Source organism: Erpetoichthys calabaricus, chromosome 12 (assembly GCF_900747795.2).
Source record: "Erpetoichthys calabaricus chromosome 12, fErpCal1.3, whole genome shotgun sequence".
NCBI classification, from domain to species: Eukaryota; Metazoa; Chordata; class Cladistia; order Polypteriformes; family Polypteridae; genus Erpetoichthys; species Erpetoichthys calabaricus.
The window spans coordinates 41,633,386-41,658,115 of record NC_041405.2 but is presented as its reverse complement, the minus strand read 5'-3'; the positions used below and the strand labels follow the sequence as shown (position 1 = coordinate 41,658,115).

At 40.3% G+C, this 24,730-nt stretch overlaps 2 protein-coding genes across 3 annotated transcripts in view; one reads left to right on the top strand and one right to left on the bottom strand.

The window, feature by feature from the left end:
• LOC127529743 (craniofacial development protein 2-like) overlaps positions 1-24,730 on the top strand; it is a 928,907-nt gene that overhangs the window by 317,785 nt on the left and 586,392 nt on the right. The window lies entirely within an intron of this gene.
• Positions 1-24,730, bottom strand: part of LOC114662104 (FERM domain-containing protein 7) — a 250,094-nt gene that overhangs the window by 152,949 nt on the left and 72,415 nt on the right. The window lies entirely within an intron of this gene.

Below are 24,730 nucleotides of genomic sequence, written 5' to 3'. Positions count from 1 at the left end.
TTGTGAATAAAACAAAAATGTACCCGGTCGGTCACCCCACTATCATTTTTCAGCAGTTTGGCGATCTCAGGCAGTATTTTGGATTAATTAAAGCCACCGTCCAGCCTCCACGTGGTCTCAGTTTTCCAGTCCTGCCTCTCAGGTTTTGTGGGAAATTAATGTTCACCCTCTGTCGCACCTGCGCGGAGACAGAAGCTCAGACTGTGGACTGTCGTCACACAGAGGATGAGAGAGCTTTAACCGGTACTTGGTGCAGTGTGGAAATAGCAAAGGCCATTGACAAAGGGTATAAAGTTTCAAAAGTATACGAGATTTGGCATTACCCCGAACATACTTCTGAGTTATTCTCAGACTATATCAAGCTTCATCTAAAAGGCAAGCAGGAGGCCTCGGGCTACCCTGCCTGGTGTACGGATGAGGCTTCCCGAGACCGTTATATTTTAGATTATTATCACAAGGAAGGTGTGCAATTGGACCGCGATAACATCGCCGTAAATCCGGCTAAGAGACAAATTTCAAAGTTGTTTTTAAATTCTCTTTGGGGTAAATTTGGGCAAAAACCTCTCCATCTCACTACTAGCTTAGTCAAGGACGGTGAGGAATTCTTGCAATATATTTTCTCCAAACAGTATAATGTTTCTTATTTTGAATTTATCGGCGATGAGATTGCTCAAATACAATGGAAGTACACCGATGAAAAGTATACCCTACCTGGTAGCGTTAATGTTGTCATTGCTGCTTTCACCATGGCCTATGCCCGGTTAGAGTTGTACGATTTACTGGACAGTCTGGGAGAAAGGGTGTTGTACCACGACACCGACTCGGTCATTTTACTTCTCAGCCTGGTCAGTACAATCCTCCTCTGGGTGACTATTTAGGAGAGCTCACCAGTGAGTTAAATCCTGGTGATTATATTACTGAATTTGCTTCAGGCGATCCAAAGACGTACGGTTATAAAACGGCACAAGGCAAAACATGTATGAAGGTAAAAGGTATCACCATCAATCACGAAACCGGTAAAATTATAAACCTCGAGTCACTAACCAATCTAGTTCAGAATTTTGTGACGTCTCATAAAGCCCCTCCTCAAGAGTTAATGGTTCACAGTAAGCGGATCCATCGAAATAAAAAACGTTTCACTTTAGAAAACAGACCACTCAGGAAGAAATTCAGAGTGGTGTATAACAAGAGGGTTCTCCTAAAAGATTACAAGACCTTATGGCTACTAAAAGAGATTTTGACGCACGCCTTCAACACCCCTTCGCTAAAATTATCTCGGAGCCCTCTTGTTCCGGTAAATCCTATTATGTGAAAAAATTATTGGAACATTCGAACCACGTCGTGTCTCATCCTTTTCAAAATATAATTTGGTTTTATAGTTGCTGGCAGAAAATGTACGACGACCTATCGGCTAAATTTCAGCAATTAAAATTTATTGAGGGACTCCCAAAGTCTTTATGCAACGACGAACTTCTCCCTCCTGAGAAAATAAATTTGGTCATTATAGATGATCTGATGGAATCGGCTAGCGAAAGCCAGGAAATAGAAAAGGCTTTCACAAAATATACTCATCATCGGAATCTGTCTATCATTTACTTGGTGCAAAATTTATTCTTTCAAGGAAAGAAAAGCCGAACGATTAATCTTAACGCCAATTACATTACTCTTTTTAAAAACCCCAGGGACAAATTGCAGATTACTACCTTGGCCCGCCAAATGTATCCGAGGCGTGTTAAGTTCTTTTTGGAAGCTTTCGAAGATGCTACAAAACTACCGTACGGCTATCTCTTAGTGGATTTAAAGGCACAGACCCCAGACGAACTGCGTTTAAGAACAGGTCTGTTTCCGCCCGATTGGCCGGTCGTGTACACCGTGAAAAGATAAAAGAAGCTGTTCTGAGTCCCAGTTACATATTCTGTCAGCATGTCGGCCAGAATAAGCAGAAACCTACAGCCTCTCAAGGCCTTACTCCGTTGCTCTTGTTGCTGCCGTAAAATTCTTATAAACGCCTCTTCTGACAATTTAATTAATGCTTTGTCCGAAATAGCCTGTAATACTTTAAAAGGTAATATACCTCTTTCGCCCAAACAGTTTAAGCTAATCAAGAAGCATAAAACATCTGTCAGAAAAATAAGTGACCTAAAACTAACCTTAAAAAAGAAGAAAGCTATTCTGAACCAGAAAGGAGGCTTTTTGGGAGCTCTTTTAAGCGTCGCCGTGCCATTCATATCCAGTTTATTAGCTTCTAGAGCATAAACATGGAATACGCTCAAAAAATGTATTTGGTCCCGCAGCAACAGATGTCTCTTTTTCAGCAAAAGAGCGCTAACCCGAACGATCTCTTGAGTGCCACAGAAACTGAACTGGACAAAGAAATGAGAAATGTCCTGCAACGCTGTGATATAGGGGCTGATGAGAAGGTGAAGCTTTACACTTCTATCTTGCAGAGATATCTGACTCTAGTTAAAAAGGAAGATAAAGAAACTAGCAGTCTGACGCTCGTATTACCAAAAGAAGAAGAAAATGGCAAGGGGGGCCCTGGATCAGTCAAGGTGTCTGAGGACAAGGTTTGGCAAGAGGTTTTGAGAAGCGCGCCTGTAAAAGCAAAGAAAAATGTTGAATTTGTTTTACATAAAATGTCCGTCAATCCCCATCACGCGTTTTGGAATAATCGTGGAGAGCTATTGTTAGAGGGTAAACCTTTGGTCGGATCCAACATGGTGGATTTGGTCCGTAATCTGACCGCTTCTCATACAATACCTGAACATAGGAGACCGCGGGGGTGGAAGGAATTTGTAAACGCCATGGCCGGTTTGAACATTCCATTTTCTGTCGTACCTAATGATGAAACGAGAGAACTCCTTGAAAGTTTTAAGCCACCCGCAGCCCCCCACCCTGCTCGTCATACAGAAGTTACCCCCTACCGACTGAAACTGAGAAAAAAAAGACTGGAATGGATCGCTTATTAAATTTGTAAAATGATTTGTTTATTAAATACAATTTTATCTCATTACAGAGTGTCGTCATCCTTTAACCGTCTATTGAAATATTTACAGGTCTCTGATCTTTGCACGCAAGGGTACTGATAAAAACAGAGTCCCGGCGAAGGAAGCCAGGAATGAACAAATTTAGAGACCATAGAGTCATTACTGTTCACGTCCTCCGAATACTTTTTTATTACAGAGGTGTACGGGAGACCTTTTCCTCTCTGATGCAGATAGAAGAGGCAGTGTTGACCGCATTTGTCCGAGAACCAACTTTGAAGCTGTCGGTTATTGTAAATGATTTGTTTACAGTTTTTGCTTAAGAAACGGTAAATGTCATTCGGGAAATAGATAAAGTCCGGAGGATTTCCATAGGAATCAAAAAACTCCCCATTTCTGTCTTCTGTGAGGTAAATCCCCAGCCAGTGTTCTCCGGGTTGGGTTTGACGGTGAGTATTCACTACAAACATGGCAGGCAAGATGTTATTTTTTTCCGGTAGTTGATCACACGCCAGTACACCGTGGAAATATCTTTCGGTGTAGGGGTCTTGGGACAGTAGTTGTGTTAATTGTTTTGTATTCATGGTGCTTATTAGTAGTCATACAGAACATTACGTCTCTGGTTGATTTCGATGATGTTGTCAAAGACCGTATATACTATTAGATTGACGGTCCGAGGGAGAGGGACGCGGAAGCGTAATTCAAATCTCATGTTTCCAGTTTTAACTAATGAAAAATGATCACCGCATTCTTGATCGGGGGTTAGATCAAAAGAGAAAAGAGTATATCCTTGCGAGAACTCTGAATGGCTGATAGACAGAGCTTGATCCTTCAAATGCTTACCAGTGGCCAATACCAGGTTATAATATTCTCTGGCACTGTTGCCGCTTACAAAGTCTGGTTGAAAAGGTTTGGCGGGAATCTGTTCACCGTCCATGTACAGAGCCAGGAACTCTACATCGTTGTGTTTGAAATTGAACGGGTTACGTGTATAAGACCCCAAAAAGGCCTCATTATCCACCATGCCAATACCACATACTTTGGTAGTTGACCCAGAAACAGGTTTTCTTGATTGCATACCTGGATTCCCGCGGGCATACTGAATACTTTCATATTCACCCTTTCCACAGGGTATTTAGCATTGGCTGATCATGAGCGTGTCCTAATTTCACGGCCGGTGAAACTTTTACTTTTTTAACAAACAGGGAGGCTGATGTTATGATTACTCTGTATCGTTCGACATCACCGGACATTAAGCAGAATTCATCTTTGTTCCGAACCATTTTAATCTTCACGTCTATGCCGTTCAATACTAGTTTTTCCTGGAAAAAGAGATCTGTATGTATGTGCCCAAGAAGTTCGACAGTCCTGCTACCGGCTGTATACGCGCTTCTGTTATTAAAACCGATGTTTTCTTCGGCGGGGTCTGTCTCTTCCAATTTTTTAAGTGTATCTTTGTAAAAAAGTCCTGTAGCAAACTGAGAATGAAGAGTCTCTTGGCTGTAATTTAGCAGACCTTCTAAGACCGCTCGGTAAGGATAACAATTTGAACTCTGCGATATTAGGTGGTCCCCCAGGGTGACATCAACTTGAGAAAACAAACTGGCTATAGGGTAGTTGACAAATCCGACCTTTGCCCCGGCAGGTATGTTAGTCCCGTCAGTGTTCACTATCTTTCCCCTTAGGTGTAGAAGAGTGTTATTCAAGTCCAGGTAATCTTCCCCATTTCCGGCTATGAGAAATTCTAGCGGAGCTACTTCAGAGAGGGCTGAGAGTGGTGTAGACTTCAACGTATATACTTTTATCTACACTCGTTTGAGTGAAAGGCACCGTAAACAGATCCAGTTCAGATTTGACACACTCTTCGGACATTCTGTGTACGAAAGCCATCTTCTCTTAAAAAATGTCTCTCTTCTTCTTTTTGCTTGCTTTAGTCTTGTTCCTCTTCTGACAACGTTTAGATAATGCTGTAAAAATAGTGCGCCCGGCCTTTTTAGCTGGCGGGGCCTGACGCGACCCCGGTGGTCTCTTGCGTTTTGTCTTTCTCATGACCATCAAGCCCGCTCCCTCCTGCTTTTTCCGCAGCACTGGATATAGCCCCTGTGATCACATCTTTTACAATATTTTTAGCCGCGGATTTGATATGTGGTTTTGCGATGTCAAAGCCTTTTTTCAGGAGAGGTAAAGCTCTTCTAAACAATCCTCGAAATATACCTCCAATCCCCCCACCATACATTACAGGGGATCCAGAGAATCCCGGTAAGCCATTACCCGCTTGGGTCTGATAATATTGGATGTAAGGTGTCGGGTCCTGGTAAGTCCTCATTGTTTCAGTCATTCATACAATGCCTGATGGGTCTGAAATGCAACTTCACTATCACCTTACCAAACTGAAATGGCACGTTTTTGTTCTGGTCCGTGTTTATTTCAATAGTCACTGTGTCAAAATGATTCTTGCTGACTAGGGCATAATGCGGTTTGTCATATGTGATGGTTGTAATTTTATTAGCCTGATCCTCTATATGAACACACCTCAAAAGGGGTACGTAGCTGTCTCCGACTCTCTGATGAGATACCATATCCCCGTACACGTACAAAGTGTAAAAGCCGGCCCTGATGTCGGTGGGGAAAGGTGCCTTATAAGTTAAACCCCGAGTCTGATCAGGATGTGCTCCTAATATTCGACCCAGCTGTCCTTTCAAGTGTATAGTTTCATCCTTTTCACCTGGTACCACGTAGACTCTTCTTTCCACAGCATTATAACTGAATTTCGCAGAGCTCTTGGAAGGGACAAATCCAGCTGCAACATCTGTCAAAGTGGGCAGGCTTAAGGTTGTCGAATTCATAAAAGACAGTAGGTCGTGAATACCTTCGTAATATCCGCATGGAATGTAGTAATGTTTTTTTACCCCTGGAGCTGAAACGTAGAATTCGTTATCCGGTTTGTCTATGGTATTCCACGTATGTGGGTACTGAATTTCGGCTAGACCGACTTCCCAAGAACCTTCTAATTCTATGAGTTTAGCAAGCTTCGTCGTGAAATTGGAAATTGTGTTGTTAGGGAAAATGTCTGAGGACGCGTTGCTCGGTAGAGTCACAAAAAAACTTTTGCGCTCCATCGTATACCGCTAGAGAATGAAGAGTCGATTAGGAGCGTTCTGGATTTTATTGAACATCTTGGGCTTGGCTCTCCGGTATCCAGCTGTTAAATTTTTCTGGCCAGCCGAGCCATTTGACTAAAATGAGTCGTTTTTTATTCTTAACTTTCCTAGCCAGTATTTTTTCAATCCTGTAAACGTCTGTGGATCCGAATTTAATTTTCTGTAATTCAGGGTCGTAAAAGGATCCTATAATCTCTTCACCATCGTAGTCTTTCAGTTTGTACACCGCCGGTTCCCTAGGTACAAGTTCAGATACGGTAAAGATTTCATCTGAAAATGTTTGCTCATAACCTTTCTCAAAAGGATGTCTGGTTTTAGACACCCTAACTGTGTCTCCTACTTTGAACTTAAACAGCGGCGGACCCGGGGGGCTGGCTACGCCGTATAAGTTTTTGAAAACTTTCCAGGAATTTAACGCGTTAACATCGGAAGGAGCCATTTTTATGCTTCGATGATAACTTTTGTTGTAAGAGTATACTAGATCCGGCAATTTATCGATGTAGGCTCTCGTGTTATAAGTGCTGAAATATTTCCACATTTTAGATTTTAGTGGGCGGTTAAATCTCTCCACCACAGAGGCCTTTAATTTGTTTCCGGTGGTGAAATGTTTTATTCCTATCTTCTTTAACAGTTTTTGAAAATCTCGGTTGAAAAACTCTTTGCCCTTATCGGTCTGGAGCTTCTTTGGAGTTCAACCGGCACTCAGAATGTCTTGGAAGGCTCTTGTCACTTCCTTACCCGTTTTGTTCTTCAGGGGTCGTACCCACGCGTACTTAGAAAGTACGTCGATACAGGTTAACAAATATTTATAACCCAGATTATGCTCGGACACATTTGTCATGTCTGCTAAATCCATCTGCCATTGCGAGTCTATATCGGATACATAAACCTTATTTCTCCTAAAATGCCTTCTAGCGGGTTTGTGAATTGTATAAGCATATTGACCGGATAACCAATCCGACACCTGTTGGTCATTACTTTTCTGACCCGAAACCTCAAGAGCTCTTTTCAAAGAGTCTTTTCCCCCAAAGCTACCAGGATTTGCCGGGTTATAATAAACTTTTTTCAAGTAACCCTCCATCGCCGACGGTGAAAGAAAAATGTCAATGGTTTAAAAATCAAATGAGTCTTTATTGTTAATTTTCAAAACAACATTGTTTAAATTTCAAAACAGCATGATTAAAAACATTATTAAAATTTCAAAACAGCATGATTAAAAACATTATTAAAATTTGAAAACAGCATGATTAAAAACATTATTAAAATTTGAAAACGGCAGTATTAAAAAACATGATTAAAACATTTCATAGAACAGGAACATTGAGTGCAGACACTTCGTCTGATTTTTCTAAGTCATACTCCCTGTAAAACCCCAAAGGTGCATCGATCGTGTTCGGTTCAGAAAAATGTCTTTAGAAAAGGCATCGGCTATTTCACGTATTTTCGAGTAAGAGGGATCGTCCATGTTGTGAAAGGCTTGTACAATGGCTTCGCTAATAGAATGTTCTTTTTCCAGTTCATCGACGGCATTTTGCACAAATGAATGAACCTTGTGAAAAGGCGGAAAGATGTTGAAGCAACCCAGAGTCTTTATGACCAGGCTCCTGAGCCAAGGTTTGCGGAAAACAGTCAGAACCTCTTGAAAGCGGCCAACCCGATAAACAGAGTCAGGCTCAAACAGACACGTATGCTGCGTCTGGCTGGGGTGATCTATGAAACAGCCATGACAGGTGCTTTTTAGGTCCCGATCGACTATTATGTCCAGCAGAGCCGCAATCAAACTCTTGACCAGTTTCAGAGTCTTTCGAAGTGTTTGACCCAGGGGCCCGTCAGTTTGCTCAATGTCCATACTCTCATAATCAGCATAGCGGGACGATGGCTTCCATGCGGACAGAGCATCTACCAGGTTGTCCATGGCCTCTTCTTGCCGCATGGCCTGCACGGCTATCTCCTCAGTGCCCGTTAGGCTCCTCCGAGCATCCTCAGCAGGGACAAAATGGTCAGGTACTGTACGGTTCTCCAGGAGACTGTCCAGCCAATACATATCATCAGGGGCAGGTAACTGAGGTTCGGGCCAATAGATCTGGTCGTTTGAGGGCATCAGAAGATCCGGCCAAGACGGTGGGTCTGAAGGAGAGTTGTTAGGGGCAGAGTACCCGGAGTTAGGTACGATGTCGTCGGGCCAAAACAGAGCGGCGTCTGTTCCATAGACCAACAGGTCTGATCAGGAGCGTAGCCGGTGGGGTGTTGGTTGTCACCCGACCAAAACACATCGTTGTCTGTCAGCATCTGGTCTGCAGCCGAGTAGCGGGGCTGTAGGTTAGTGTCGATCATCTCGTCGGGAGTAGAGTAGGCGGTGTTGGCTTGAAGGTTAGCCGGCCAAAACAGGTAGTCAGCGGCGGACGTATGTTCCATACCTCCGGAGCTTGGTTCTTTGGAGCGCATCAAAATGTCGAGGACTTCTGCCACCTCAGAGGCCGAGAGAACAGGGAGACGACCGGACCAGCTAGCACCAGCTTCGGTAGGGTAAGTATTTGAAGACATCTCGATAGGTTTTTAGGTTAATGTAAACTGGGGGGAAAAGATCTCTGTATTTATCCCCACTCACTTAGGGGTGGTTGCCTCCCAGTTTTCTTCCTCCTCCTCCGAGCATGAATTATTCAAAATGCTAAACTCCTCCTCCAATTTTCTTTTAATTCTTTTCATCTGGTCAGACAGTTTCCCTTGGTAAATAGCTTCATCAATATTTGGCATAAGAGCTTTAAAAAAAGTCCAGTCTTTTATAGAAAAATTAATTTCACTCATTCGCTCCTTTATCACATTTTCTTTATCTTCCTCCTCTTCGTGACCGGCCTCGTTATATTCGGGAAGGATAGGCTCTTTCTTGGAAACAGCAATCGTGAGCTGTCCCTCAGCATTTCTTTTCACCTCTACCCGGCACAAAGCACAGTTAGAGTCGTACCAGACTGAGCTGAAGCGTGGTTCCCGTAACTCCCGTAACGTTCTTCTGGACACCCTGTTTGCTTTCTTAGGAGCGTTCACAAGACCGTCCATTCTGTTTGCTTTTGTGTGTCGTGGCGTTTTCACTAAATGACTAGAATTTTATACAAGAACTCTTTCGGCTCCTCCCACAGTCGGGGGTGAGAGACACGCCTCACCCCTAACCCTATAGGCGGATTGAGAGATAAAGGCGTACCTCGGGGGCGTGAGTATTGTTAATGGGGCGTGATAGGTGTCCGATTTACGAAAGACCCACCCTAAAAGGTGTGGTTTAGAGATGATCAATTATGACGGAGTTCCAACCCCCCAGGGGCGGGGTATAGTTCATATTTTTATAGTTTCATAAATTTTCATATTTTTATATTTACATAAATTATATTTTTATATTTTCATATTTTTATATATCATATTTTCATATTTTTATATATCATATTTTTATATTTTCATATTTGCATATTTTCATCTTTGGGGGCGGGGCTTAATGGTAATCAATCAATCTAACATCTCCTTTGACAGTTGCTTTCTGTATGTACTACTGATGTAGCTCAAAGTGCTTTACAAGATGAAGAAAGAAACATAAAAATAAGATTAGGCAATACTAAATAACAAAGAATAAAGTAAGGTCCGATGGCCAGGAGGATAGAAAAAACAAAAAAAAATTCCAGGGGCTAGAGAAAAAACTAAATCTGCAGGGGTTCTGAGGTCAAGAGCCTGCCCAGCCCTCACTGGGTATTCTACCTAACATAAACGATCAAAATCAGTCCTCATAGTTTTCAGGCTTCACGTGAAAGAATTAGATGATGATGGTCATGTAGACATCTAGCCTTCAGTCCATCAATGTAGGGACTGCATGGTGCCTTGATCAAGTGGTGGTGGCACAGATTGCCACCAGAGAAAAACGAAAAAAAGAACAGCAGAGAGTGTAGAGGTTAGTACGGATTGTGGAGCCATGATAAAAATGATAATGAAATGCATATACAGAATATCAGGGTTATGCTAAAATGAAGCTATGAGAAAGCCATGTTAAAATTGGGTTTTTAGCAGTTTTTTTAAAGTGCTTCATCGTATTAGCCTGGCAAACCTCTATTGACAAGCTATTCTAGATTTTAGGGACATAACAGCAGAAGGCTGCCTCACCACTTCTTTTAAGTTTAGCTCTTGGAATTATAAGCAGACACTTATTGAAAATCTAAGGGTAAGATCTGGAATGAACGGTGAGAGGCATTCCGAAATATAGGATGGAGCAAGATTATTTAGGGCTTTGTAAACTATAAGCAGTATTTTAAAGTCTAAAAATGCAGTCATCTCAGTTAACGGCCGACGTATGTTACAACCCATGCCACAGGGGCCACACTTTGTCATAACCAACAATTTCCTTTATAGGGTGGCTGAGCACAAGGGGGAGCTCCTAATTCCATGGACCTTCCGGTGGCAGGTCTGTGAACTGGTGCACAATTGGGAGCTGAAAAAACCCTTGAACAAATTAAGCTCTGCTTTTTCTAGCCAGTAATTAATGAGGAGGTCCATTGCTTTTGTACTTCTTGTCCAGACAGATTCCCAAGTGGGAACATGCTCCTTTCGTTCCTTTGCTACTTATAGATGTTCCCTTTGAAAGGATCGGGGTCAATCTCGTGGAACACAAAGACAAGACAAATATATTCTGGTCCTTGTTGATTATGTCACTCGCTTGCCTACACGGGAGCTAGTTATAGGTCTTTTTGCATGTCGGGATCCCCAAGGAAGTCCTTAAGGGCCAGGAGACGCCATTCACCTCGGAAACGTTCAAGGAGGTGGCCAAATTACTCCAAATAAAGCGTTAGATCGATGGCTTATTTGAGAGATTTAACCAAGCTCTCAAGCAGATGCTACGCAAGGTGGTCAGCAAGGATGGGAGAAACTGGGACCAGTTGCTTCCTCTTGTGCTGTTTGCCTTTTGGGAAGTCCCCCAAGCCTCCATGAGTTTTTCCACATTTGAGCTCTTATATGGGCAGCAACCCCGGGGTATACAGTATTAGACATACTAAACGAGAGCTGGGAGGAGGAGGCCCTGCTGTCCACCAACATTCTAGAATATATAGTATAGCACAATTGCATGATAGATTGGACAAGATTCAGCCAATACTAAAAGAACATATGATCATGGCTCAAGCAGCGCAGACCCACTGTTATAATCGTGGCACGACTCTATGGGACTTTCACCTGGGAGGCAGAGTCATGTTTCTCGTCCCCACCTCCCACTCGAAACTCCTGGCCCACTGGCAAAGACCACATGAAGGAGAGGAGAGGAAGGGACTCGTTGACTATTTAGTCAGCCAGCCCAGCAGACATCCGAGGGAATGAATATACCATGTCAACTTCCTGAAGCCATGGGAGGATAGGGATCCTACTCCTAACCCCACTCAGCATCGTTCCCGCTTCGCTCAGACAACCACTCTTAACTTAGGCCCAACCCTAACAGCAAGTTAACAGCTGGAAGTGGAAATGGTTATCCTGTCGGTCCCGGAGGTGGTTAACAACAAACTCAGGCAGACCTCGCCGGTTGAGCATGACATTGTGACAGAACCTGGAGTTGTCATCAAGGAACAACCCTACCAGCTTCACAAGGCAAAACAAACTGAAGTGGAACTGGAGATTCAGAGTATGCTGGACCTAGGTGATATTGAAGAAAGTCATAGCCCTTGGTCTAGTTCTATTGTCCTGGTCTCTAGGACCAATGGTAGCTGGCATTTTTGCAAGTTTCCCAGTTCAACACCTATCTGATCCACTGGGTTGATAACCTGCTCGAGCGGCTTAGGAAGACTCAGTACCTGACCACACTTGATATGACTAAAGTATTGGCAAATTCCTTTAATGGGGTCAGCCAAACCAAAGATAGTGTTTAGCACCCCTAGTGGACACTGGTAGTATTGTGTCCTCCTTTTCCTTGCACAGGGCCCCCAGAACCTTCTAGCATCTGGTGGATAAAGTGCTCCGGTCCCGCAATGCCTATAGAGCTGCCTACCTAGATGACGTGGTGATCTATTCCAGCACCTGGGAGGAACACCTACTGCAAGTCCAAGCATTGCTTCAAACACTAGGTAAAGCCGGTCTCCAAATCAACCCAAAAAAATGCTTCTTTAGGCTGGTGGAGGGGAAATATTTGGGCTGCCTAGTGTGTGATACCTCAGTGTTTTAAAGTTACTGCAACATTAAATTGACTACCGCCGGTTTGTACCTCGCTTCTCTGAGAGGGCAACACCCTTGACAGATTTGACAAAGAAGCAGGCCACCAACACTGGTGTTATGGAATGACAAAGCAGACACTGCATTTAGTGACCTTAAGCAGGCCCTAACATCAGCACTGGTGTTGAGAAAACAGATTTCTTTAACCATTTTTCCTCCAGACGGATGCTTCTGACACTGGACTGGGAACTGTGATGACACTGAACACCCTAGGGTGTTCCTAAACCGGATGCTGCTAGACCAGGAGTCCAGGGGCCTCATGTATAAATGTAGCGTACACACAAAAATGTTGTGTATGCCTGTTTCCACTCTCACATCGCTATGTATAAAAACTAAACTTAGTGTATAGCCACGCACATTCTCACGCCAGCTCAATCCATTGTGTACACAAGTTTTCAGCTCGGTTTTGCAAACTGGCGGCACCCAGTGTCAAAGCAGTGCTGCTGTTCCTGTGTGGTTTGACTTTCATTTTTAGATTCACATTACCCCGAAGCGCCTTTATCAAATACACTAAAAATAACCACATATTGTTTGTAAATTTAAGGCATCTGATTGTAATCATCCTGTAACAATATAATGGTGCATGGAATGGCCAAACTATTCCAAATACCACAGCTGCTTTAGCTGGTAGAAATGTTTGTACTTATAAATACAATTACCTCACTGTAAACTTGCAGTACAGTTGTAATATTGCACAACCTGAGGCACTTTATGAACCATTTGCACTATCTGCACTATACAGTGAACCCTCCTCGATCGCGGGGTTTGCGTTCCAGAACCCCCCCCGAAAGGTGAAAATCCGCGAAGTAAAAACCATATGTTTATATGGTTATTTGTAGATATTTTAAGCTCCTATAGACTCTCTCACACTCTTATAAACATTTCCAGCACAGTTATACAGCATAAACCCTTTGTATTCTCTTAGATATTTGGTAAGATTCGTTGAAATTATGTATGTAAACACACTGTTTGTATACAGTAAAACCTAAATATTATTTTAAAGTTATCGAGTATCTTCCGATATCACATATGTTACAGCCATTATGATAGACAGGCCACCAGCAATATATACATACAATGCAAGAAAAATTGTATACAGTAAAATGTGTGTACAGTGACACTAAACGTACGTACATGTACTAAACACTGTACGTAGAAAATTAATTATGGTTACTCACCAACAATGACACAACGATTTGTCCGATAACAATGAGTTTAATTTTACTGCACAACAAAGGAGAGCGTTACAGCTCTTCTAAAGAAGCCTCTTCAGGTTATGTCCACTTACAACTCGTTTTGCACCCTGGTTAAAGGACACTGCGGCCATAGATCTTATATTCTTTTCCTCCTTTTTAAATAAAAAGAATCGTGGACTCACTGATGCCGTAATGGCGTCCTACAGCAGTTTAGCTGTTCCCTTCTTTCAACATATCCAAAACTTTTACCTTTTAGGCAATCGTTAGTATCTTCCGTTGGCGCTTGGGCATGGCCCCTGAAGCAGTAGCAGGAGCAGATCATTTTGGAGCCATAACGAAGGGCTTGACTATGCACAAAGATAAACACAAAAGAGCACAAAAGTGAACTCTTTACACAGCGAAACACGTTGATGCTGAATGAGCAAGACAAGACTTCTTGGTTAACGCAGCGGAATCGAATTCGGCGCTCCATCGCTGAGCCAATCAGCACACGAACTTAACTGCGTACTCTGATTGGGTAGCTTCTCAGCCATTCGCCAATAGTGTCCGTTGTATTAAATCAACTGGGCAAACCAACTGAGGAAGCATGTACCAGAAGTAAAAAGACCCACTGTCCACAGAAACCAGCGAAGCAGCGAAAAATCTACGTTATATATTTAGATATGCTTACATATAAAATCTGCGATAGAGTGAAGCCGTGAAAGTCAAAGTGTGATATAGCAAGGGATTACTGTATATGTACATGTATATTGTACTTATACATCACTTCTTTTTTATTTCAGGCATTGTGCGACTTTCTGAACTTGAAATTTCGAGTTTCTCTGCACTCTGCATCCCTTGATCAACTTCCTTTTGTGGTTTATACCACTGTTTAAGTCAAAAAATAGTACGTTTTTCCTTGCCTCACTGAAATTCTTTTTTTGATGTGCTTTTTCCATTGTCTTTTAACCAAACACTGAACAGAAAGAACTATTTATATTGATTTGCATATTAAAATATGCAAAATTCTGGGAGGAGTCGATGCACGAGTATTACTTTTCACTCTGACCGGGATTTATGTAGTGGAAGTGTGTGGAAGTTGGCTTACACACAGCTTTGTGCGTCTGAATTTTTTGTGCATACGCACATTTCCGCTTTTGCCCGTATGTGATATTTTAATGTGAATTCTACACACTGCATTATGTATGACGCCCCAGGTATGTGAAAAGGAAGTCCTTGCAATCAAATGGGCAGTGACCCAGCTGAGTTATTACCTCTTGGGCTGAGAGTTCACTCTGGTCACAGACCATACAGCCCTCCAATGGATGACCCTGCACAAAGAGTCAAACTCCAGGATCATAAGGTGGTTTTTGGACCTTCAGCTTAACAGGTTCACCATCATTTACCAGAGGGGTTCCCAACAGGAAAATGCAGATGCTCCTTTTTGGGCACATGACCTTGAGGTACGGAACACCCAACCTGATTTAATTGCACAGTAAAAACTAAAATATGAAAATATTTCAGTGCATGTAACATGAGAACCTACATCAATAAATTGCTGGATCTAGTGCATTCTTACAACAAAAGATACAATCTGACATAAATACATTCTATTTGTGGAAAGATTTCAAAAACTTATAACAATGCTAATGTCCTGAACCTGCCTTTGTTTAAGGTCAAAGTAGGAGATACAATTAGGGTTTTTAAGACCAGGCATACTTTTGCAAAAAGGGTATAAACAAACATTTTCAGATGAAATCTTTACAGTCTCTGTGCTTGTACCTAGGTCACTGGCAGTATACAAACTGAAAGCGAGGTTACAATGGTTTTATACTGTATTGAGGATTTGTTCTGTTCTGTGTATTGTATTGTATTGTATTGACCCCCTTCTTTTTGACACCCTCTGCACGCCCAACCTACCTGGAAAGGAGTCTCTTTTTGAACTGCCTTTCCCAAGGTTTCTTCCATTTTTTTCCCTATAAGGGTTTTTTTGGTAGTTTCTCCTTGTCTTCTTAGAGAGTCAAGGCTGGGGGGCTGTCAAGAGACAGGGCCTGTTAAAGCCCATTGTGGCACTTCTTGTGTGATTTTGGGCTATACAAAAATAAATTTTATTCTTTTGTATTGAAGAGATCATAGGTTCTTTTTATGATGCCAAATTGCAAAAAAATAAATAAATAAATAAATCCAATACCACAAACGTATACAGAATTGAGAAAATGTTGGCTATGAAAGTTAAGAATTAAAAACAACTAACTTCAGTCAAATGGCATGGCTAGCCAGAAAAAAATAACAGTGGGGTACTGGAGGACCGTGCACAAGATATGAAATAAAATCCATCCCCTCCATAATTTGAGTATCATTCTCTATCAGTATACGATGGAGCGCAAAAGTGTTTTTGTGATTCTTCTTAGTAATGCATCTTCAGATATTTTAACTTAAACACACAATTTCTAATTTCTAAACAAAGCTTGCTAAACCCTTAAAACTAGAAGGATCTTGGGAAGTCAAACTAGCAGAAATACACTATCCACAATCATGGAGCACCATAGACATGCTGAACAATTAATTTTATGTTTCCTGTCTAGGAAAAATAATACTACTAAAAAAAATACTACTACATTCCATGTTGATATTACAAAGGTATTAATGAACTACTTGATTTGAAGAACTGGACAACCTTGAGCTGAACCACTATGACAGATGTAGCTGAGAATACTATCCCTTCTAAGGATCTTGTGAAATTGAATTATAAGGCTGTGGAAAGAAGAGTCTTCATAATCCCTGGTGCAAAGAATGAAACTGTGTACATTAAAGGTGAGTTTGGGCAAATACTAGGTGGGAATCCTGATCAGACTCAGGAATTTACAAGGCTCCGTACCTCGCTAACATGAAGGCTGGGTGTTACATTTTGTACATGTAATGCATTGTGTTTCTCATCACACAGTTGGAGGCAGCTATGTTCCCATTTTGAGATGTGCTCATATAGAGGATCAAGTGAATAAAATTTACCACCATTGTGTATGACAGCTTCATTTTGAACCAGTCAGAAAGAATTATTTTGACACAGTGACTATTGAAATAAAGATGTCCCAGAACAAAAATGTGCCATTTCAGTTTGGTAAGTTTAAAGTTAAGTTGTGTGTCAGACCCATCAGGTATTGTATTCATGGCTAAAACAATGAATATCCAAATCCCTACATCCAGAATTACCAGCCCCAAGAGATTAGCAGCATACTGGGATTTTATGCCTCCCTAGTGATGTATGAGGCAGAACTGGAGGTAGAATTGGAGGTACATTTTGGGGTCTGTTTAGAAGAGCTTTACTTATCCTGAAAAAAAGTTTTAATATAGCAAAACTACATATTAAATCAGCTAAAAAAACACTATATAAAATTAGTTCCACCAATATTTTCCAGCCCCTTAAACTGCAATTGCTTTGTCCTGGGTATGACGTTAATCTGCATCAAGCCCTGCAAGCAGGTCCTCCAACTTGCATGGAAAGCTTGGGGGTGTGTGGCAGGATTGGCACTCCAGCTACTGTAAAAAAACTCACACTGTTCCAGTGTGGTGCTGAGGTGTCACCCACTGCACTTGGGTCCCAATCCAGGTGGTTCGTTGTGTGGTGGGTGCGGCAACCTGTTTTATCATTGCATGCTCCCAATCTCTCTCTCTCTCTCTCTCTCTCTCTCTCTCTCTCTAATGAGCATAGCACTCTATCTTATCCATCATGGCCACCTGGCAGGCTCTCTCCCCTCCTTGAATGCATGTAAAAAATCTAGACAGTGTGGCATACGAATAATTTAATTACAATTACACCTCTAGATGAATAATGTATTAAAACTATAAAAACACACTATGGATTAAATAAAAAATATGCACAGAGCAGCTCTAATAAAAATAACTTAATTTCTATCTCAATACTCATAACACTCCTACAATTCAATTCTGCTCTTCCAAGACATTAAATATGGCTTTATTAAATGTTAGAGCATTAACCAACAAGACGTTTTCCATCAATGATCTTATTAGTGATAAGAAAATTGATTTTATGGTGACTAACAACAGAGATGCAGTCTGTACAGTTAGTCAGCAGCTCTAGTCAGGATATTTTAAAATGAAGTAGTGAGTCTTCAGCCGGGATTTAAAAGCTGAGACCGAAGGGGCATCTCTTAGCAGTTTAGACCAGGCAGGCAGACCATTCCACAGTTTAGGGGCCCTGTAACTAAAAGCTTGACCTCCCACTGTTATTTTATTAATTCTTGGAATCATAAGCAGACCGGCATCTTGAGATCTTAATGTGCGCTCTTGTTTGTAAGTCATGATAAGTTCAGACAAGTAAGATTGACCTTGGCCATTTAATGCTTTATATGTTAAAAGGAGGATTTTGAAATCTGCCCTAAACTTAACCGGGAGCCAATGTAAGGATTTAAGAACTGGTCTTATTTTCTTGTTCTTGTAATAATTCTTGCAGCAGCATTTTGGATTAACTGGAGGCTGTATAAAGAACAGTTTGAACATCCAGTGAACACCGCATTATAGCAGTTAATCCTACTAGAAATAAATGCATGAATTAATTTCTCAGAACCCTGTTTATTTAGAAAGCACCTTAATTTCTGAACATTTTTAAGATGAAAGAAACATGATTTGGACAACTTTGTAATGTGCGCTTTAAATGACATGCTAGAGTCAAAGGTAACTCCTAGATTACGCACTGATTCAGTAAACTTAATGGTGATTCCAACTGAGTTAAATGATGACAAAATATTGTTGTGATCAGCGTCACTCCCTCCAACAATTAACATCTCTGTTTTATCAGTGTACCAGTAAAGATAGGTAGTTCTCATCCATCCACTCCTTTAATTCACTAACACAACTAATTAAAGACAACATTGGAGAAACTTCATTTGATCTAAATGAAAGGTATAACTGGATGTCGTCTGCATATGAGTGAAAATTAACATTATGTTTCCTAATGATAGATCCAAGTGGAAGCATGTAAACTGAAAACAGTAAAGGTCCCAGTACTGAGTCCTGCAGGACACCATATCTCACTTCTGTGTATAATGATGGAGTACTGTCAGGACATTTCTGTACATATTGGAATCGATTTGATAAATAAGAACTAAACCAATCGAGCACAGTGCCTGTAAGCCCAACATCATTTTCTAGCCTGTGCAGTAAAATAGAATGGTCAATGGTGTCAAATGCTGCGCTTAAGTCTAACAACCTAATTACAGTGGAGTTTCCTTCATCTGAGGATATAAGAATGTCGTTTACAACCCGCGTTAGTGCCGTTTCTGTACTATGACCAGTGCAGAAACCAGATTGGAATTTCTCAAATCAATTGTAATGCGTAAGGTGTGTCTGAAGCTGATTGGTGACTACTTTTTCTAGTATTTTAGAGAGAAAGGGTAAATTTGAAATAGGTCTATAATTATTAAGTATGTGTGGGTCTAGGTCTGACTTTTTAAGTAATGGTTTAATGACACTTTTAGTGCATCAGGTACTGTGCCATGCAGTAATGAACTATTTATAATGTTTAGAATAGGCACTGCAAGAACATCCATTGCACTTTTTACTAGTTTTGTTGGCACTGGATCTAGGGAAAAAGTAGTGGGTTTCATTTTAGAAATTAAAGTTAAGACTTCCTGATCAGTTACAGGATTAAAATTACTAAAGTGCTGAATGCAATGTGAGACAGGGTCTGCTAAGCTAGTATGTGGTTTGTACTGTGATACTGAGATCTGGGATCTTATATTTTTAATTTTCTCATTGAAGAAGTTCATAAAGTCTGTACTACTAATATCTGTTGGCATTTTGCACTGTTGATCTGAATTCCCATTTGTTAATTTAGCCACTGTTCTAAACAGTACCCGATGATTTTTATTATTGCTATCTGTTATTGTAGAATAGTATTCTGAGCGAGCTTTAAAGAGAGCTTTTTTATATTTTTTAACACTCTCTGTCCATGCAATTCGAAAGACATGTAGCTTTGTTGCTCTCCATCTGTGCTCCAGTTTTTGACACTCTAATTTAAGAGCTAGAGTGTTTTCATTAAACCAGGGAGAGTTTCTATGTGCTTTGATCACTTTTGTTTTAAGGGAAGCCACTGCATCAAGGTCACATTATAATGCGATGTTAGCTGATCTAAATTGTTTTTCACGTTTACATTTGATGTTAATGGATCTAAATGGTTTTCCACAATTACCTTTGACTTGCTCAAAGTATCTATAAATTTTGAAGCAGAATTACAATGTAGATGTTGCACTGTCTTTGTTTTAATCTGTGAGTGCATTGTCAAGGCCAGGACTAAATCAAATGAAATTAAGTAGTGATCAGAAATAACTTCATTTAATGGAGTAATATTTAAATTTTGAATTTCAACTTTTTAAGTTACAATTAAATCTAATGTGTGGTTATGATTATGAGTTGGACCTTTGACAATTTGACAAAATCCTACTGAATTTAACAAATAAGTAAAACATTTGCTAAAAGTGCCAGTTTCCACATCAATGTGTACATTAAAATCCCCCATTAGTACTACGTGATCATAATTTATAGCCAAATCAGATAAAAGGTTGCTAAATTCAGTCATGAACAATGAATATGGCCCTGGTGGTCTGTAGACTAGCACTATAATTGTGTTGGAATCTGTTTCAATATTTAAAATGAATGCCTCAAAGGATGTAAAGTCACCTAAATTTTTAGAACTGATTGCATTTTGTTATAATGAATTATTCCAAGGCCTCCACCTTGATCAGAATCTCTAGACTTATGAAGCAATGAGTATCCATCTGGTGATGCCTCAGCTAGTGTGAGATTTACTAAGCCAGGTTTCAGTGAGAAGACACAGATCAGATTTTGTACTGAATATAATATCATTTACCAAAACAGCTTTACTGCCAAGAGAGCGAATGTTCAATAAGCAGCATTTAAAACTGCATCCTTCTTTCTGAACTGGTGATATATTTTTTGTTTTAATTTGAAGTAAATTTCTATTATAGATGCCGCTGGTGGAGGGTCTGGTTTTACATAATAAATAACCAAAGGTAATACAGCTACAACAGGTACAGCTGAAACAGTGGGGCGGCAGCAGCAACAGCAGGTAATGTTGAAACAGATCGGAAAGCTGATGGGGGCAGCAGAAACTGCAAATAGCAGGAGGAGGCAGCAATAGTTATACTCAAAACAGAGGGGCCAGCAGCAACATCAGGGATGTCTGAAACAGACGGACCAGGTGCAACAGGTAGAATGAAAACAGATTTACCAGTGGCAACAAGTATGACTGAAACAGAGGAGGCTGAGGGAGCTACACTCTGAGTGACTGAAGTTGTAAGCAATTGAGTCTGGCAGGAACAAAAGAACAAAAGAAACTGTAACTCTCTAAATAAGAAAACTACTTCAGTTACGAAGCTACAAAGTCAGAATGGCATAAAAAGAAACTTTTTCAATAAAATAGAACACTCCCTACAGGTGAAAGCTGAATTAGGGACTATTCCTTATGTTATGATTTTCTGGAACTGTCTAATTAGAAATCATAATTAAGGAGACAATCATTAAACAAATTGAAGAGGTACGATAGTACCAACAGTTTTGAAAATCTACACTTACCATCAATAAATAAAGTTTTTTTCCTTTGATTTTCATTGCAGAAGAAAAAACAAAATCTCCTACCTTTTATAAAGGACACCCAGATGTTTGCATACTGAAAAGCTTAGCATTAGAAAATGGCTAAAGATGAGACTTTTATGCATTATGGCCAAAGTGAAAGGTGGAGAGAAAGGTGGAGAAAACCACCCTCTCATCCTCTAACAGGTAGTTGGGGGAGCTGAAATGACACCCCGCCTAAGGCATACCAATGTGCTGTAAGGATGGAAACAATCTCATTGGTAGATATGAAGTCCCACCGTTCCATGCCAGAGAAAGCTGTTCCTTCAAACATCAGTTTACCTATGTGTTAGATACCTCACATTATGTACCCATTTCAATTAAATTGTTTTAGGAGTTTTTTAAAGAACTAGGGGGCTCTGCCCCCTGCTCGCTTCATTCACCAACCCCTGGGTTTGGTTAACCAGATATACAATTTAAAGAGATTGTTATTTTCATTTCATTTATTTTCATTCATTTTGTATTTCTTGATATTTGACAGTAATAAAGCTGTAGTGAATGATTTATTACCCCCCCCGGATCTGCTAGTGCCGTACTGCCTGATCTGCATGTTGCGCTGCATGCTGATCATTTAAAAGCCTGTACAGCAGCTGCTGCTGCTTGTGACTTATTGCCTGATCTGCATGTTGCGCTGCACGACGATCATTTAAAAGCCTGTACAGCAGCTGTCCTTTAAGCCAGCTGCTGCTTGTTCCATGCTGCGTGATCTGCATATCACACTGCACATCGTTCATTTAAAAGCCTGTATAGCTGCTGCTGCTGCTTGTGATGTGCTGCGTGACCTGCATGTCGTGCTGCACGACGATCATTTAAAAGCCGGTACAGCAGCTGTCCTTTTGTCTCACTTCTTTGTCTATCGGGACATTAAACTGTCTTCAAGAAACTGTAAGTAGGGCATGATGTGCAAGTAGTCATGCAGGATTTCAAAGTGTCTTCTGTGCAAGTAGTCTCGCGGGACTTCAGATTGTCTTCCGAGAAGATCTGAGAAGACCTGCTGTGCATGTGTATCGCACCAACATTTTTTAATTCTTTACGACGTTCTTCTTTGTGATCTGCTCTGTCCTTTATTTCCGGCCCCGGGCAGGGTTAAATGTCTTTCTTGCGGGATGTATAACGCGGTTCGCACGCTAAGGAGATGTGGTCGGATCATCTGCTGGCTTGCTGCTGTTGCTGACGAGCTGCGTGTTCTGCTTGTCGTGCGGCGTGTCGATCATTTAAAAGCCTGTACAGCAGCTGTCCTTTTTTCTCACTGCCTTGTCTCACGTGACATCAATGTCTCTTCTGAGAAGATAACATCTCGTCTCCCTTGTCTCCCTCCCAAGATTTTTTTTTTTTTATAATAGAGAGAAATAAACAAGCACTAATGGTTAATGCAAAATCTTTCAATAAGTTCTTATGACAATAGCTTTTAGCTATTCATGCTTATGCCTATTCATTAGTATGAGCTGGTTATTTTAATTGAGTAACTTTTCTTATGAGTTTTAAAGTATAACTTGTTTCTTAGAAATAGTAGGAGATGCATATTTTAATAACTTTCCTTAATCTCATTGAATTTCAAACTGGGCTTGTTAACCAGAAAACAGCACATCTTCCTATACACATTGAACGTTTCCTGTCTGCATGGCTAACATTGAAAACTGGGATCAATAATAATGAACAGGTATGAGGGTTAATAGTCGAGTTGTGTTCTAGAAATCGGTTTCAGCTTTGGAATAATGTGTATTGTAATTTGCTGCAAAGGGTCAGGCTGCATGTTTTTAATATTAAGGGCTGAAGGTTTTCCAAACAGTTTTAAATGTTACGTGCCTGTTTTTCCCATTTTTCTTTTGAGCTTAAAAGGCTGGCTATTTTTTAATTTAATAAAGTCATGAATTTTAAAAAGATACATACTTGCTTGGCTATGTATTACAAATAGGAGGGGTGTATATTTTATTGGGTCTTTCATTAGTTTATATTTTCTTAATAATATAAGTTTTGAATCTGGTGAAAAGTAGTGGAAGATGATTATTTCAGTTTTTTTGAGTTGATACACACTTTCTTGCCTTTGTATTGCAAACTGAAAGGGTGCATATTTTATTGGGTTTCTTATTATTTTTCATATTTTCTTAATATTATTAATTTAAAATCTGTTACACTTTTTTTTTCAAATGGAGTCACATATCCTGTAATGGTTGAAGAGGGGGGTAGAGAGGTTAAAGGTCATAAAGGCTCCAGAAGGGTCAGGGCTTATAAATCATAAGTCATAACAGATGTCACCCCAAGGGGCAAGGTTCAAGGCTTATTAATCATAACAAATGTCCACCCCCAAGGGGACAGGCTTAAACGTCATAAATCACTCTTATCTCCCTTTTTGACAGAACCATTCTTTTTTACTACTTATGAAGTAACTGTAACTTGGCATTATATACCTAGGATCTAGCATTTTAATGAGGTTTTTGAGTTCTTCTTTTTCCACCATTTAAATAGGAAAGATGTGCTTATTATGGCATTCATAATTTCATTCCAGCGTTTGCCTTTTTTGTCATCAGGACATTTGTTGGCCAATGACATGGCATTTATAGATTTGCTTAAAGTTAGTTTCAGTTTTGCATCTTGCTTCATGTCAAAAAGAGCTTTAGCTTGCCTTTTTAGCCACTCACTACAGGGGCTGCTCTTGAGGTGTGAGAAATGGTTGCTTGTGTTGCCACCTTTTCCAGCAAAATTACATTCATTTGGTCAGTGCCAGTTTTTGTTTAGCAAGCATGCACAGTGAGAGCAAGTCGTAAGTTGCTGCACTTGCGCTTCACAAATACAACAAAAACGCTTTTTTTTGTGTGTTTGTTGGTTAAGTATAAAAGATGTATGTACCTTTAAAAATAAAAAATCATCATCATTGTGTATAATCAACACTTGTATACAGGTGTAGGCAACAGACCTCCCACCACTACTGCAACCCACGCCTCCATTCAAATCTCATTGACTAGAACATTTGACTTCAATAAACTTTTTGAGAAGTTAGTAGCCTAGATGTTAGATAGAACATTCCTTCCAATCTAGACTGAATGTTTAAATAATGTATTTAGTACCTACAAGACGTAGTACAACTGTTTGTGTGTTAGTTAAAGCTGATTAGTTTAAAATGATTGTGTTATCTTATTATACAGTATATTTTGTGTTATCTAATGATCAGTCCACATTGTTATGAGTAATGCAGAAAATGAAGGTATTTCCAAAATGTTCTGAAATGTGTTCTTTCTACTGTATATAATTAAGTGGGTTAAAGAGAATATGGGTATACACTTGTATCTATCAGATTCACCCCATATATTTATTACATGCAAAGGTAACACCTGATGATTATAATTAATCACCATTTATTTAAAAAAACATATATTATTTGTTCACATTCTCTCTTTTTTGGTATTCATCATTTTATACTGGAGAGGGCAGAGCCCATGCTTTTTAATCAGTTTCTCATGTCTGTTATAAATACTGGATGAAAAAAATGGTCCAAAATGTATTTTGAAAAAGTTTCAGACAA